This window comes from Ictalurus punctatus, chromosome 16, assembly GCF_001660625.3.
Source record: "Ictalurus punctatus breed USDA103 chromosome 16, Coco_2.0, whole genome shotgun sequence".
Taxonomy (NCBI): Eukaryota; Metazoa; Chordata; class Actinopteri; order Siluriformes; family Ictaluridae; genus Ictalurus; species Ictalurus punctatus.
In genome coordinates, this window is record NC_030431.2 from 6,418,823 (window position 1) to 6,432,611 (window position 13,789).

At 37.3% G+C, this 13,789-nt stretch overlaps 1 long non-coding RNA gene across 1 annotated transcript; it reads left to right on the top strand.

Annotated features, from left to right (window-relative positions):
* Window positions 1–411: 411 nt before the first annotated feature.
* LOC128635247 (uncharacterized) lies at window positions 412–8,391 on the top strand. The gene is made up of 2 exons (XR_008398170.1): window positions 412–596; window positions 7,450–8,391. It is a non-coding gene; the product is annotated as an uncharacterized LOC128635247 (long non-coding RNA).
* The last annotated feature ends 5,398 nt before the right edge of the window (window positions 8,392–13,789 follow it).

Genomic DNA, 13,789 nt, shown 5'->3' on the forward strand with positions numbered 1-13,789 from the left:
TAAGTGCCGTTCCTGCCACACTTTTTGTTTGGGCAGCTGGCTAATCATGCAGTTGTGCTCTATTTCAGTCTCTGCTACACTTTATAATCAGATAAAGAGCTCTTATTACAACCCCATCATACTGCTGCAAAGCACTAAAGCAAGACACCTATCGCAGCTCATTTTCACATGTCGTCTTTCTGCAATTGTCAAACAGGGACAGTGTGCTATTAATCAATGAAAGGAAAATGACACTTGCTCAATCCCCAGTGGATTATTTGCAGCACAGTATGTAAAATTGCAGCAAGATACTTGACTGATATTTTGAAAGCGAGAATATGGACATCATTACATCGAGGGTAGAGTGGTGTGAGTTTAGGTGCACCAACAAGTGACTGACACTCGACCTTCATTCATATTCTTCACAGTCAATGGCAGGGTGATTGCTATGCGGTTCACACACCAGTCTTGCCAGATGCAGACCCCCAAAGTTTGCCTGTGATTGGCCAGCAGGGGAAAGGAGAGAGAGAGACCTGCATCTGCACTCTACTCACGTCACCTTACTCTGCGCAGCAACACTACAAGGGCTGACGTCAAATGCACCTCCTTCACTGAAGGTAAAGGGCTTTAATTCCTCCCAGGAGTTCAAGATGAAAAGAAACTGTCTAGGTGGGAGCAAAGAACTTTCTTATTTTTGAGATAGCAATAAAAAAAAAACAGTGTAGCTTTGTGTGACAGGAGAAAAAAAAAGTAAAGGTTTCTCAAGGCCAGTGACATTTATTTTGGTGACTAGTGCTTTTTTTGTGCACAATAAAACAGCGAAAAAAAATTATACAAGTCTTTTGTTTCCCTTAAAATTGCTGGCTAGTCAAATGTAACTTTTATCATTAACTTTATTATTATTATTATTATTGTTATTGTTGTTGAATATTTGAATAAAGGCTGAAAGCCACTGAAAACTACACTGATTATGTCATACTCCACTCCATAGTGTCCAGAGATCAGCCATGTAAAAGCCTTTTCTCAATGAATGTAAGACACCTGTTCAGGAAATGGCGGATTTGGTGCAGAATTGTATGATATACAGTGCCATCCATTAATATTGACACCCTTGGTGTGAACGCTGTGAAAAATTGTCTTTATTGTTTAAGCTTTTGATCTTTTGTTAAAAAAAATTCACAAAAATACTCTGCTCTCAATGATATCAAACAATTGCAAACAAAACACAGGTTTATCAAAAAAAATATCTTTGTTCAATATAGGTGTGCAACAATTATTGGCACCTTTTTAGTCAATACTTCCCTTTGCCAAGATTACAGCTCTGAGTTTTCTCCTATAATGCCTGATGAGGAGAATACATGGCAAGGGATCTGAGACCATTCCTCCATACAGAATCTCGCCAGATCCTTCAAATTTCGAGGTCCACGCTGGTGGACTCTCTTCTTTAGTTCTTCCCACAGGTTTTCTATGGGTTTCAAGTTGGGGAACAGGCCCCTGTGTTGATATTAATATATATATTGGATCTTTGTCCTGCTGGAAGATCCAGTCACGGCTCATTTTAAGCTTTCTGGCAGAGCCAGTCAGGTTTTCATTTAATGTCTGTTGATATTTGAATTGTGTTTGCAAATGTTTGATATCCATCAGAGCAGAGTATTTTTGTGATTTTTAAAAAAAATAAAAGATCAAAAGTATAAACAATACATTTTTCTCAGCCTTCTTTGGTCATATTTACCAAGGTGCCAATATTAGTGTATCACAAAGTGGTGGCTTAGTAGTTAGCCCCTCCAGGGTTGTGGGTTCAATTCCCACCTCTGCTCTGTGTGTGTGGAGTTTGCATGTTCTCCCTGTGCCTTGGGGGGTTTCCTCCCCCAATCCAAACACATGCGTTGTAGGCAGATTGGCATTTCCTTACTGTCCAATATGTTTGTTTGATCAGTCCTGCGTGAAAATAACTAAGCAGACAAAAGTGTTTTGAAGTTTTCAGAGTTGATTATATACTCCACTGTGTCCAGATTATTACCCGAGACCAAAGTTCTGACTTCAAGAGCAGAGAGGTTTCTTGCATAACAGCAGTGAGCCCTCTAATAAAGAAGACAGATAATAGGCCTTATGATGCATTCTGCACATTCACATGACAAATCTACATAATTCTACATATATTATGGAAATACAAAATAAAGAAACAGATGCTATCCAGAAGGCATCTGGGTTGTCAGGGCTTTTCAATTAAAATGTATTTGCAAAGTGCATTTAACAATAGGCACAAAGTCACAAAGAGGCTTTACAGATATCTTGTCAATCTAGACCTCATATGAGCAAGTGGGATTATAAACCATTACAATATATGGGTGTAGAAGAGTAAAGTAATAAATTAAAGTAATTGATGTAATGTATAAAGTAAAGTAATGTATTGACAGCATGTTCAGTATAAGCATAATGTTCTGAGATGAGCACAGAATAGTTTTCATGACTACAGGAGCAGTTCTTATTTCCAAGTCTACAGTATCTAGATAAGATTATCAGATATCCAGATGAGAAACGCTGCTTTGTTGTGTTTTGTAAGATTGTATCCGGTACTTTTTATTCCATTCCCATATAAATATATAAAGGCTGGCTAGAAGCCCACACATTTCTGGTAAATTACTGTGTTTAGAATAAAGACTTGGACAGCTTAATCACAAAGGGATTAATTACGAGGCTACTAACCAAACTTATTTTGCAGACCTCAGTCGGCACAAATACGAATCAGGCAGCTGCATGCTGGAACATTCTATCATGAACTGTCCATTTTTGGGGAGCCTCAGATTCCTTTACTTGGCTGACAGGAGTGGATCTCAAAGTGGTCTTCTGCTCTTGTAGTCCATCTTCCTCAAGGTTCAGCATGCTATGCAGTCCGAGATGCTTTTCTGTTCACTATGATTGTAAAGAGTTGTTATTTGAGTGACCACAGCATTCCTTTTATCTTGAACCAGTCCGGTCATTCTCATCTGACCTCTCTTATCCAAAAGCAGTTTCTGCCTGCAGAACTGGATGTCTTAAATTTTTTGCACCCTTCTGTTTAAAGTCTCTTCTGTTGTAACTGTTGTGTGTGTAAATCCTAGGAGATCAGCCGTTTCGGAAATGGGAGCATCTCTTTTTTTCCAGATGCCAAATTTGAGGTGCCCAAGTTCAGCATTTAATTTATTTGTGATGTCACACACCACAGTAGTGGTTAATGGCTCATATGGAAGTTGACACTTCCATTTTTTACGTTTTAAGTTTTTCAAGCTTTTCAAGGTACTTCTTTTTTTTAACTTAGCCTACTAACATAACATAGCTACATAAATGTTAGATTTTTATTGTGGCAGATATTGTGGCAGTTGTATATGGTGTTTTACTATTAAAAAAAAAAAAAGAAAAGAAAAAAGGTTTAGTTGTGCTGTCTATTTTATCTCTGTACCAATGTTATTGTGGAGAGGTGTGAATTGTTTGGCCAGCAGGGGGCTCACACAACTCCCCTTTCCTATTGCCCTGCTCACCAGCTGCGGAACACAGTCACCATACTCTATACACAGAAACCCAACAGTGTCCTGACTAATCTTATAACAGACTTGCAGCGTTAAAATAATGGATTTGTTTATACTGATTGAAAATGTCTGATAAGTGAACTTCCATCCCACTGGCAGAATGGAATTTCAGTGTACTGTGAGAAAGGGTTAACTGCATAATATTATGGATTGCACTTCCACAACATCATTGGCTGATTGGATAAATGCATGAATAAGCTGGGTGCCAGGTGCTCCCATCACAGTAACCAGTATATATATATATATATATATATATATATATATATATATATATATATATATATATATATATATATATATATATATATGTGTGTGTGTGTGTGTGTGTGTGTGTGTGTGTGTGTGTGTGTGTGTGTGTGTGTGTGTGTGTGTGTTTAAATGGTTTCAAAACCTCTCAATGCAGCAGGGAGATACTTCTTTCAGTGTATTCCAATATCTCTGAATAGAGGGGGGTTTTTTGGGGTTTTTTTTACATGCAGCTAATATTTGTCTGTAGAGCCTCTGGTGTTGTAATTGGGGGTTTGGAGCATTAAAGCACTTGGACATAAAAAGCACAGCTGAACCCACACCCTGGGTGTGCTAAAAGCTATTGACAGGCTTCAGGCATTTCATCCTTCCCTTCCATGTGAAAACAGTTTACAGGAAACAGGCATGGTCTGAGAATGTCTTAACGGCTGCACAGCTACAGTCGGGTCTGGACATAAAAAAGCATGTAACACATTTGCTGTGCCTCATTCTGTACATGGTGACACTCATCACTCCTGGAACACATGTTAGAGTTTCCAGCTATGCAAACAGAGACGATTCAGAGGGAAAATTAGGATACTTTTGTTGTCATAGCACTGCAGGAACAATAATTCAGCAAATGCTCCAAAACAATGCTTATATGCCCACCAGCATGATTATATAATAGATATAAAAAAAGAGGGCCTGAAACAAGAAGTATGATGATTAGTTTTGAGAGAGATTTAAAAAACGCATTTCCTCTCATTTCCTTCCTTTTTTATTTGTAGTCAATTCCCAGTATAGCAGGTCTCTTCCTTTATAGCAGTGCAACCAATCTGGAACAATATAGGCTAAAATATTAATTAAGACTTACGCTTTTTATAGTCAGTATTGTAAAAGGAACTAGAGTTAACATTAAGCTTAATTAAATGTTCCCATTGACCTCATCCTAAAACTCAATGTATAATCCATTTTGCTCGTGTTAGCAACGATGCCATTTGCATGAATTCATTAGCCTGCATTACTATTCATGGGCACCTAAATCAAATGTTACACGTTATAATTCTTTATAAGTGCTACTTTCTTGTTACCCCGAAGCTTCTTATTACTTCAGCTGCCCTGAACTAATTTGCATTTTCACTCGATGTTTTATGCTTCCATAATACCCAGCTATAAAACTTATATTAGTCTGCACAAGAGCGCGATACATCTTTCAACAGACTGCAACGAAATTACAGAGAGAAATCAAGGATGGCGCCAGGCAGCTCTGAAAAGTTTTATATGCAGATGAAACCTACAATTTATATTTCAATACTGCAAATGTCAATGAAGATACCGCTTCAAGCGGGATGAAGTTAATGGCTGGAGCTGCACAGAGTGAAAGGAGTTCAACTTTGAGAACAAACAAAAAAACATTTTCCATATCATTAGATGGGTGTGCAGTAAATACTCAAAAACATTTAAAGGAAATGTGCTTTTCAAATGAAGAGAAACAACCTTTTGGTGGTAATTCACCTTGTAAACCTATTACACAAGATTAAACAAGTAGAACATGTTTACAGCCCCTGGTATAAAGCTAGTATATGTAATATGTTTGCATTTTCTCTCTTTTTTGCTACATAATTCCAAGGAATTCCTGGATTTTGCATGGATTTTTCTTTTGGTTTCACTTCTAACTACATTATTCACTAAATACGAGAAATAAAAGGTATATAATTAGAAGTGTGTGAAATGTAATGGATTCAATTTAAGGTCTTATTGTTTGTATATAAGGATCTCCATAGGCTTGCACCACTTGATTTCTCAGATTTTGTTTATATCTCTGATGTTTTTTGTGTAGTGTCATTCTTTGGTGTTATTTTATTAATCATAATTTTTCTTACTATTTACAGTGCTGTGAAAGCATTTGTCCCATCCTGATTTCTTCTGTTTTTGTGTATATCTCATACTAAATTGTTTCAAAAATTAAAACAAAATCCAAGATAAAACAAAGGCAAGCTGAGTAAACACAAAAATCCAGTTTTTAAATGATAATGTTGGTTACTGAAGCAAAAAAGTCATCCAATACCAACTGGGCCTTTGTGAAAATGTATTTGCCCCTGTAGTTATTAGTTCCCCAAATTTAGAAAATTTAATTCATAATGGGGTTCAGCTGGAGTGGACGCAATCAGGCCTGATTACTGCAAACCCTGTTCAATCAAATCAACACTTAAATAAAACAGCATGAAGTTGGTTAAAAGGTCTTACCCAGTAACACACTACACCAAAATTGAAAGAAATTCCATCAGTCTGGGAAGGGTTACAAAGCGATTTCAAAGACTCTGGGGCTCCGAAGGACCACAGTGAGAGCCGTTATCTCCAAATAGAAAAGCTATGCACAGTAGTGAACCTTCCCAGAAGTTGCAGAGCTTCTAAAATTCCTCCAAGAGCACAGCAACGACTCATCCAGCATGTCACAAAAGAGCCAAGGACAACATCGAAAGACCTACAGGCCTCTCTTGCATCAATAAAGGTCACTGTTCGTGACTCCACTATCCGGAAGACACTGGGCAAAAATGGCATCCATGGAGGAGAGACGAGAACCCAGAAGAACATTAAGGCTCGTCTGAATTTTGCCAAAACACACCTTGATGATCCTCATACCTTCTGGGAGAATGTTCTGTGGATTGATGAATCGAAAGTGTAACTGTTTGGAAGACAGGAGTCCCGTTATATCTGGTGTAAACCAAACACAGTATTCCACAAAAAGAACATCATACCTACAGTCAAGCATGGTGGTGGAGCAACTTGCAATAATTGAGGGAAGATGGATTTTGCGCTCTCAGAAAATCCTAAAAGAGAATGTCTGGTCTTCAGTCCGTAAGTTGAAACTCAAGAACAACTGGATTACGCAGCAAGACAATGATCCAAAGCACATGAGTAAATCCTAGTCCTAGTAGTAAGTGAAAGACTGATCTCCAGTTATCAGAAGCATTTGGTTGCAGTTATTGCTGCTAAAGGTGGCACAACCAGATTTTAAATTTAAGGGGGCAATTAGTTTTTCACATGGGTGATAGGTGTTGGATCACTTTTTTTGCTTCAATAATAAAAAATAATAAACAAAAACTGTATAGTGTGTTTACTCAGGTTGCCTTTGTTTTATTTTGTATTCTGTTTGAAGATCTAAAACCATTTAGTATACGATATACATAAAAAACAATAATTCAATACTTTTTCACAGCACTGTATTATATGTTGGCTACTTTTGTACAGCACTTTGGTCAACAACTGCTGTTTTTAAATGTGCTATATAAATGTATTTTGATTGATTGATTGACCTTAGGATTTAGTGATAATTTAATTTTGTAATAACATTTTTATTCAGTGATAACCCATGGAACATTCCTAAAAAGGTTCAAATACTCCTCTGTATGAGTCAGCATATGTGGCCTGTACAATCAATCCATCAGCTGGATCAATGTGGTTTGGAAAGAGCTCTAGGTGTTGTTAACATGTGCCCTTGTTTGGTAAATGCTGAGTGCACACAATTCTGCACAGTCACTAGTTACATCTAAATTATAATCATGCTAGCTGTGAAAACTAGTCGTTAGTTGTATCTCGTACAAAAAGCTTAAATCTTGCATAGCTCAAAAGCTATGACATGTCATCCATATTAATGTCTTGTCTTTTCTATCCTCAGGCAAACGTTGGCAGTGAATGAGAATGAGATGGATGCAGGTGCCTTGGGAATAAAAGAAGAAGGAAAGAGTCAAACCTAGAGCTGATTTGGTAAACAGGACGCGAGAGTGGTACCAGAATGAGTAAATAGGTTGCATGTACATACTGAGAGAAGTACAAGAGATAGAAGTGTGCAATTGTTTTGTATAATCTTCTACATATGTGAAAGACGTTCCCGATTACCTTCTCTCTTTACTACTCCACATGACAGCATCAAACACCACATTTTCTATTCATTCCTCATTCATTCATTCCTTATCAGTATGTGCTGAAGCAACAAATACTGTATCACAACAATTCATCTCTAAACAGCATTATCATATACACACGTGACACATCTGAAGATCCATGCTCATCAACCACTCGAAAAGTGCTATTATAGAAATGAACAAGAAAGAATAAAAATATTACCAAGTCTTACCATTGGCTGCCCTCTCCCCTCCCTGATGGATATTTATACTTCCCGTTGCCTCAGCAGAGGAAAAACTATCATTAAGGACAGTTCTCACCCTGGCTTTGATCTGTTCAATCTGTTGCCCTCAGGGAGACGTTACAGGTGCATCAAAACAAGGACTAGTAGATTTAAGAATAGTTTCTTCCCAAAAGCTATTACCATGATAAATAAACACATGTACTGAGTCCACAGCATATGTATATATTGTCTCAAACTGTGCAATTCATAGTACCTCCGCCATCCACCCAAATATCTATCTATCGTGCATATATCTTGCATATATTGTATATCTTGTTTATTTATTTTGTTTATTTATCTTATTTATTTATCTGTGTATTATCTGTTTATTCTTCTTGTGTATTGAATGTATATGTTTGCACGGAACAAAAAGGAGTGGCTCTTAATTTCATTGTACATATGTATAGTGACAATAAAAGGCATTCATTCATTCATTCATCATTCATTCATTCATTCATTCATTCATTACCTTGTGATAATCTTTGTGTCATTTGATTGGAAAAGCAATCAATTAATCCAAAGGGAAGCTGCAGTGTTACACAGCTGTCAGAGGCTTGCTTGCTGTCCATTTTCAAGAAGTACAAATGTTTCCATGCCCCCCCCCCACCCTGTCCCCCCAAGTATTAGCTACCATATGTATATAATATCCAAGTTTGCATCTATTCACAGGGGGTTTTGTTACTGCCTGCGCTCACTGTAAGACTACTTTACCCATCATTGCTTGAGAACTACAGTAAAATACGGCAACTCCAATAGCTCAAAATACACAGCAAGTTTTTTTTCTCGTGGTGACTGTCTCTGCGTTCCAAATGGTATAAATCACCCTCTGAAGGGCACTTTGAAGGAGAGTAATCAAGCTAGTCATGCTGTAAGATTGCTTCAAACTGAATTTCCAATAAAAATGACTTAAAAATTGAGTTCCGAGTGATCATTATTTTTGAGACTTGAGACTTGACTTGGACTCCACCTCAAAGACTTAAGACTTGACTTGGACTCCACCTCAAAGACTTGAGACTTGACTTGGACTCCACCTCAAAGACTTAAGACTTGACTTGGACTCCACCTCAAAGACTTGAGACTTGACTTGGACTTGGACCTCAGGGATTTGTGAACATGCCTGTACATATGTACAAGGATCATTAATTAGTGTCTCCATAAATTATTTACCTGATCTTATGCATTCAATATTTCCTAGTGCTGAAATCTTATAAATAACATACTAGGTTTCTGATGTGTATTTGGGATAGTCATATACATCAAAACCAACTGAAGTTGATGTGTTTATGCTAGATAGGCTGATATGCCATGGCTCCCTCACTTAGAAAAAAAAAATTGTGGGTGTAACGATGGCATGGAAACTAGTGGATCCATGAGACAGCTGCAAGCTGGGTGATGAGAGAGTGAGAAAATGAATAGTCATGGTAAATACCACACACACACACACACACACACACACACACACACACACACACACACACACACACACACACACACACACACACACACACACAATCTCTCAGCAACAATCTTCACAAACTCCCTTCATCTCTTCAACCTACAGTATATTTATAATTATATAATTTAACTGAGCATGTGCATCTTTTAAATCTAAAAGAAAATGACATTTTCAGTTGACCCCAAGGATCCTCTTTGGTCACATCCTGATAAAAATCTTGTTTAAAAACCATGGAGGAAGCCTGGGACTCTTGGCTGAATAACACATGCCTCAGTCGGCTAATCTTCAGCTTCACTCCCTCTCATAACCTGCCAGTTGTTCAGAGATATCATACTGCTTCATATTAACTAAACACAGAGCAGAGCCAAGAATGCATCAAGCACCTTTCACAAAGCCCCCCAAGAGGTTCCTGCCTCCAGTGCATGCCTCTACTTTCTTAAAAGCCACTACTATTCTACTATTATAAAAGTCTTATGTGAGAGAGGGTAAAGAGGATGAGAGTTCAGTGTATGGACACAACACCCAGACACCACGTGGATTTGTTACAGGAGCTTATTGAACATAAAGTCTCAAAAATTACATCAGTTTATGCAGTAAATTATGTACAGCTAGTGGAAAGCTCTACTGACATAGGCCACAGGTCCCTAAACCTGGTCCTGGAGTACCCTCTGTTTTGCACATTTAAGTGTTTTCTCAGCTCTAACATACCCACATCTACCCAGGAAGTGCTGTTAACACTGAAATGTGCAGGACATGTGTACTCCAGAACCAGGATTGGGAATTTGTGAAATAAGCTATCAAACTATGTCACTAAACAAACTCTGAATCGTTTTCAGTCTCTTGCTCAAACTGATTCTTCTAAAGCTATAGATGCAGCATATACAGTTGACATCATAAGTTTAGATACACCATAAGTTTAGAAATATGTTAATCATTTAAAAAATAATAAAATTGCATTTTGTTTTGTTATTTAGTTCTGCCCTGAATAAGCGATTGCACATAACAGATGTTTACATTTAGTCCACAGGACACACAATAATAACTGAATTTACACAAATGAACCAGTTCAGAAAAGTTTACATACTCTTGGTTATTAATACCGTGTGTCGTTACCTGGATGATCAATGACTGCTTTTATGTTTTGTGAGAGTTGTTCATGAGTCCCTTGTATGTCCTGAGCAGTTAAACTGCCCACTGTTCTTCAGAAAAATCCTTCAGGTCCTGCACATTCTTTGCTCTTCCAGCATCTTCTGCATATTTGACCCATTTCCAACAGCGGCTATATGATGTTGAGATCCATCTTTCACACTGAGGACGACTGAGGGACTCGTACACAACTATTACAAAAGGTCCAAACATTCACTGATGCTCAAGAATTCAACACGATACATTAAGTGCCAGGGGGGTGTAAACTCTTGAAATGGATGATCGTGTATTAATTATTAACATTTTGCAGATTCTGCAAAGTGTATGTAAACTTATGAACTCAAATGTAACTCAAACCCTGAAGTGATACTTGCACTTCATCCATTTGTTGTTAACTAAACCTATTTTACTTTGTAAATCCAGATATACTGTTGTTGAAATCTAGATGGGTGATTTGTGGTGCTGTTTGTGATATCACCGATATTACATGTACATATGTCAATAAATAACTTAAAACATGAATAAAACTTGTACAGCACTTAGACGGGATTTTTTAACCTCTCCTAGCCCACTATAACTGTACTATAACTACTTTGAAATATAATCATGAAAATAAATTTTAAAAATTGTATTATAACTTATATTTTTTGCATAAATGTGTGAATACATTTAATATTGCATGCTTGAAGCATCCCTTTTCCATAATTCAGCTATTATAGGTTATGGAAATTGTACATTATGTCTCACAACATTCACTCAAGCCTGTTCCCAAAACACATTCACGCCTATGAAGTATTTGGAATATTAAACAAATATTCAGCAGGAAGTTACATCATCCAAATTTCCTGAAGATCGGACGAAGAAAACTAAGTTGTCTCTTTCTTTATTTTTCATTGTCAAGGATATTGCTAAGTGTGTGATAAGTACAAACCTGTTACCCAAAATATAAACTGAATGCAAATGATTAATTACAATTAAAAGTAAATAATTACAATTAATTTATGTCCTTTACATGTCTTCAAGCTATTTACATGGGCGCCACTTAACCATTATGTGTATTTGCTAATTCTGTGCTAAAATGACCTGAACCCTGTTAATCTTTTAAGAAAACAGATGTCTTGCAAGAGAGAGAGAGAGAGAGAGAGAGAGAGAGAGAGAGAGAGAGAGAGAGAGAGATTGTTGCTAACACATTTTTGAATTTGGAAATGCATGTTTCTTTTCTTAGATTAATTGTCCAAAAAAAGAAAAGAAATGGGGTGGGGGGGTCGTCTTTAAGAGTAACAACAGCTAAATGGCACCCCAATTGTGGGCCCAGGCATAGTTCAGTTGTGTTATCCAAACAGTCTAGAGAGTTTTGTCTAGAGCAAATCCAAAAGGCTTGAAAAACATATAGACCTGTGGGAACAGGCCATGATCTCTTGTCCTTACATACTTTCAATTCAATGTTAATTCCTTTCATTGGTGCTTGAACATAAGGATGTGCATCTGTCATGTCCAAATAAAGTTTGTCAGAATGAAAAGTCACCTAATCCAATAATCCATACCTTATGAGTATGTGCTGCTGCAGATGTCAGACAGCATGCAGGCACAAATAATTCGCCTTCTAGTCATATTTGCTCAGCTAGTGAATAGAGAGCAAAACAGTGCTCTCCCTGTGACTTATTAAATAACCTCATCTCATCAGCAAGCATTAGTGGAGTCCATGTGAAAGAACTGAAAAGCCACACTGATCTGAATTTTCATCAGAGTGCTACTATTGATGTAAAGATATGATAAACATTAATAAATCCCACTGACAATGAAGCAAACCCCACTGGCTTATTTAAAGTGCCAGAGCTTTGCTTATGTGTACCCAGAACTATTTGCGCTTGTCCAAAAAAATATCTATTCTAACACGCTTTTAATTTTTTGGATGTGGCAAGAACATGGTTATAAACAGACATTTATTAACACAAAATTAAAGCAACTTGTCACCTAAAAAAAATAATAAAACCCCACCCACGGGCATACTCTCAAGGTCTCTACACAAGTGATTTATCAATGAATATTATACATGTTTGGTTTGATGGAAACACAAAGCAAAAATGTTTTAGCTGATTTAGGTCAGGGGTAATGTGTGCTCTTATAAAAACATTGCAACTCTGTTGCCATCTAGTGGAGCCCATTTCAGCTGATATCAACAAACTTTGTAAAGGTCAGAGTAAAGATGCGAGAAAGAAAGCTCAGCTCATAAATACACTATAGTAAACAGTTGAATAACTCATCGGCTTGGCTTTGGCTTCAGAAGAGATCTTTTAAAACATCGCCCACACTGAGGAGCGAGTGGAAAATAACACAACTTCCAGAGTGTGATTGTAGAGTCACACTACCAAAAAAATACAAAATAAGTGCACTCACGGTCATTCATTCATCAGATTTATCAGCATTTATTCTAAATTAGAATCGAATCCAAACAATCTGGGGTTTGAACTCAAAACTTTCTGGTCAAAACGACAGCCAAATGCAGTCATGCAATAGCACTGTGAAGGAAAACCCAACACAGAAACACATTAAGCATGTTTATGTTGAAATATCTGTGATGTGCTTATTTATTTTTATTGATATTTGTTGGTCAGTGCTGTATTTTCCTTATTCCTGTTAGAAATTAGATGTTGCGTGCTGCTTTGATGGACATTTGATGGACATTTGGTGGACATTGTTAGCACAGTTACAATGGCATTCAATAGAAGTTTAACAATCTCAAAGATGTTTCATTGTGAGCTAAAAACAAAAGAGCAAAAGAATCTTTACTCAATCACCATTTTCTGGCAATGTTTAATGCTATGTTAATGTAGAGGTAGTGGAGATAACAGTCCAAAAGTTGAACTCAAAGCTCCAGAATGCAGTGCAGCTACTGTATATGACACAGTTGTGCATTACACAGTTGACACAGTTACAGCAGCGATTCGGCTTGGCTAGTTAGCAAGATTACGAGTGCAGTGGTGTTGACGATGACATGAAAGCATGAAAGCTTTGGACTGATATCTGTGTCAGACACATGTGCAAATGAGGACTAAATCACTGCTGTATCACTAAAGCACTGCTGCATCACTCTACTTGGTTAGCACTGAAGCAAGAGCTAAATCCTACTGACACCACTACTGATCTTACTGATCAGCGGGTCATCAAATGGCATTGTGGGTAGTATAGGAAACCATTAACAAAGTGAAAATATACCAAAAATATATA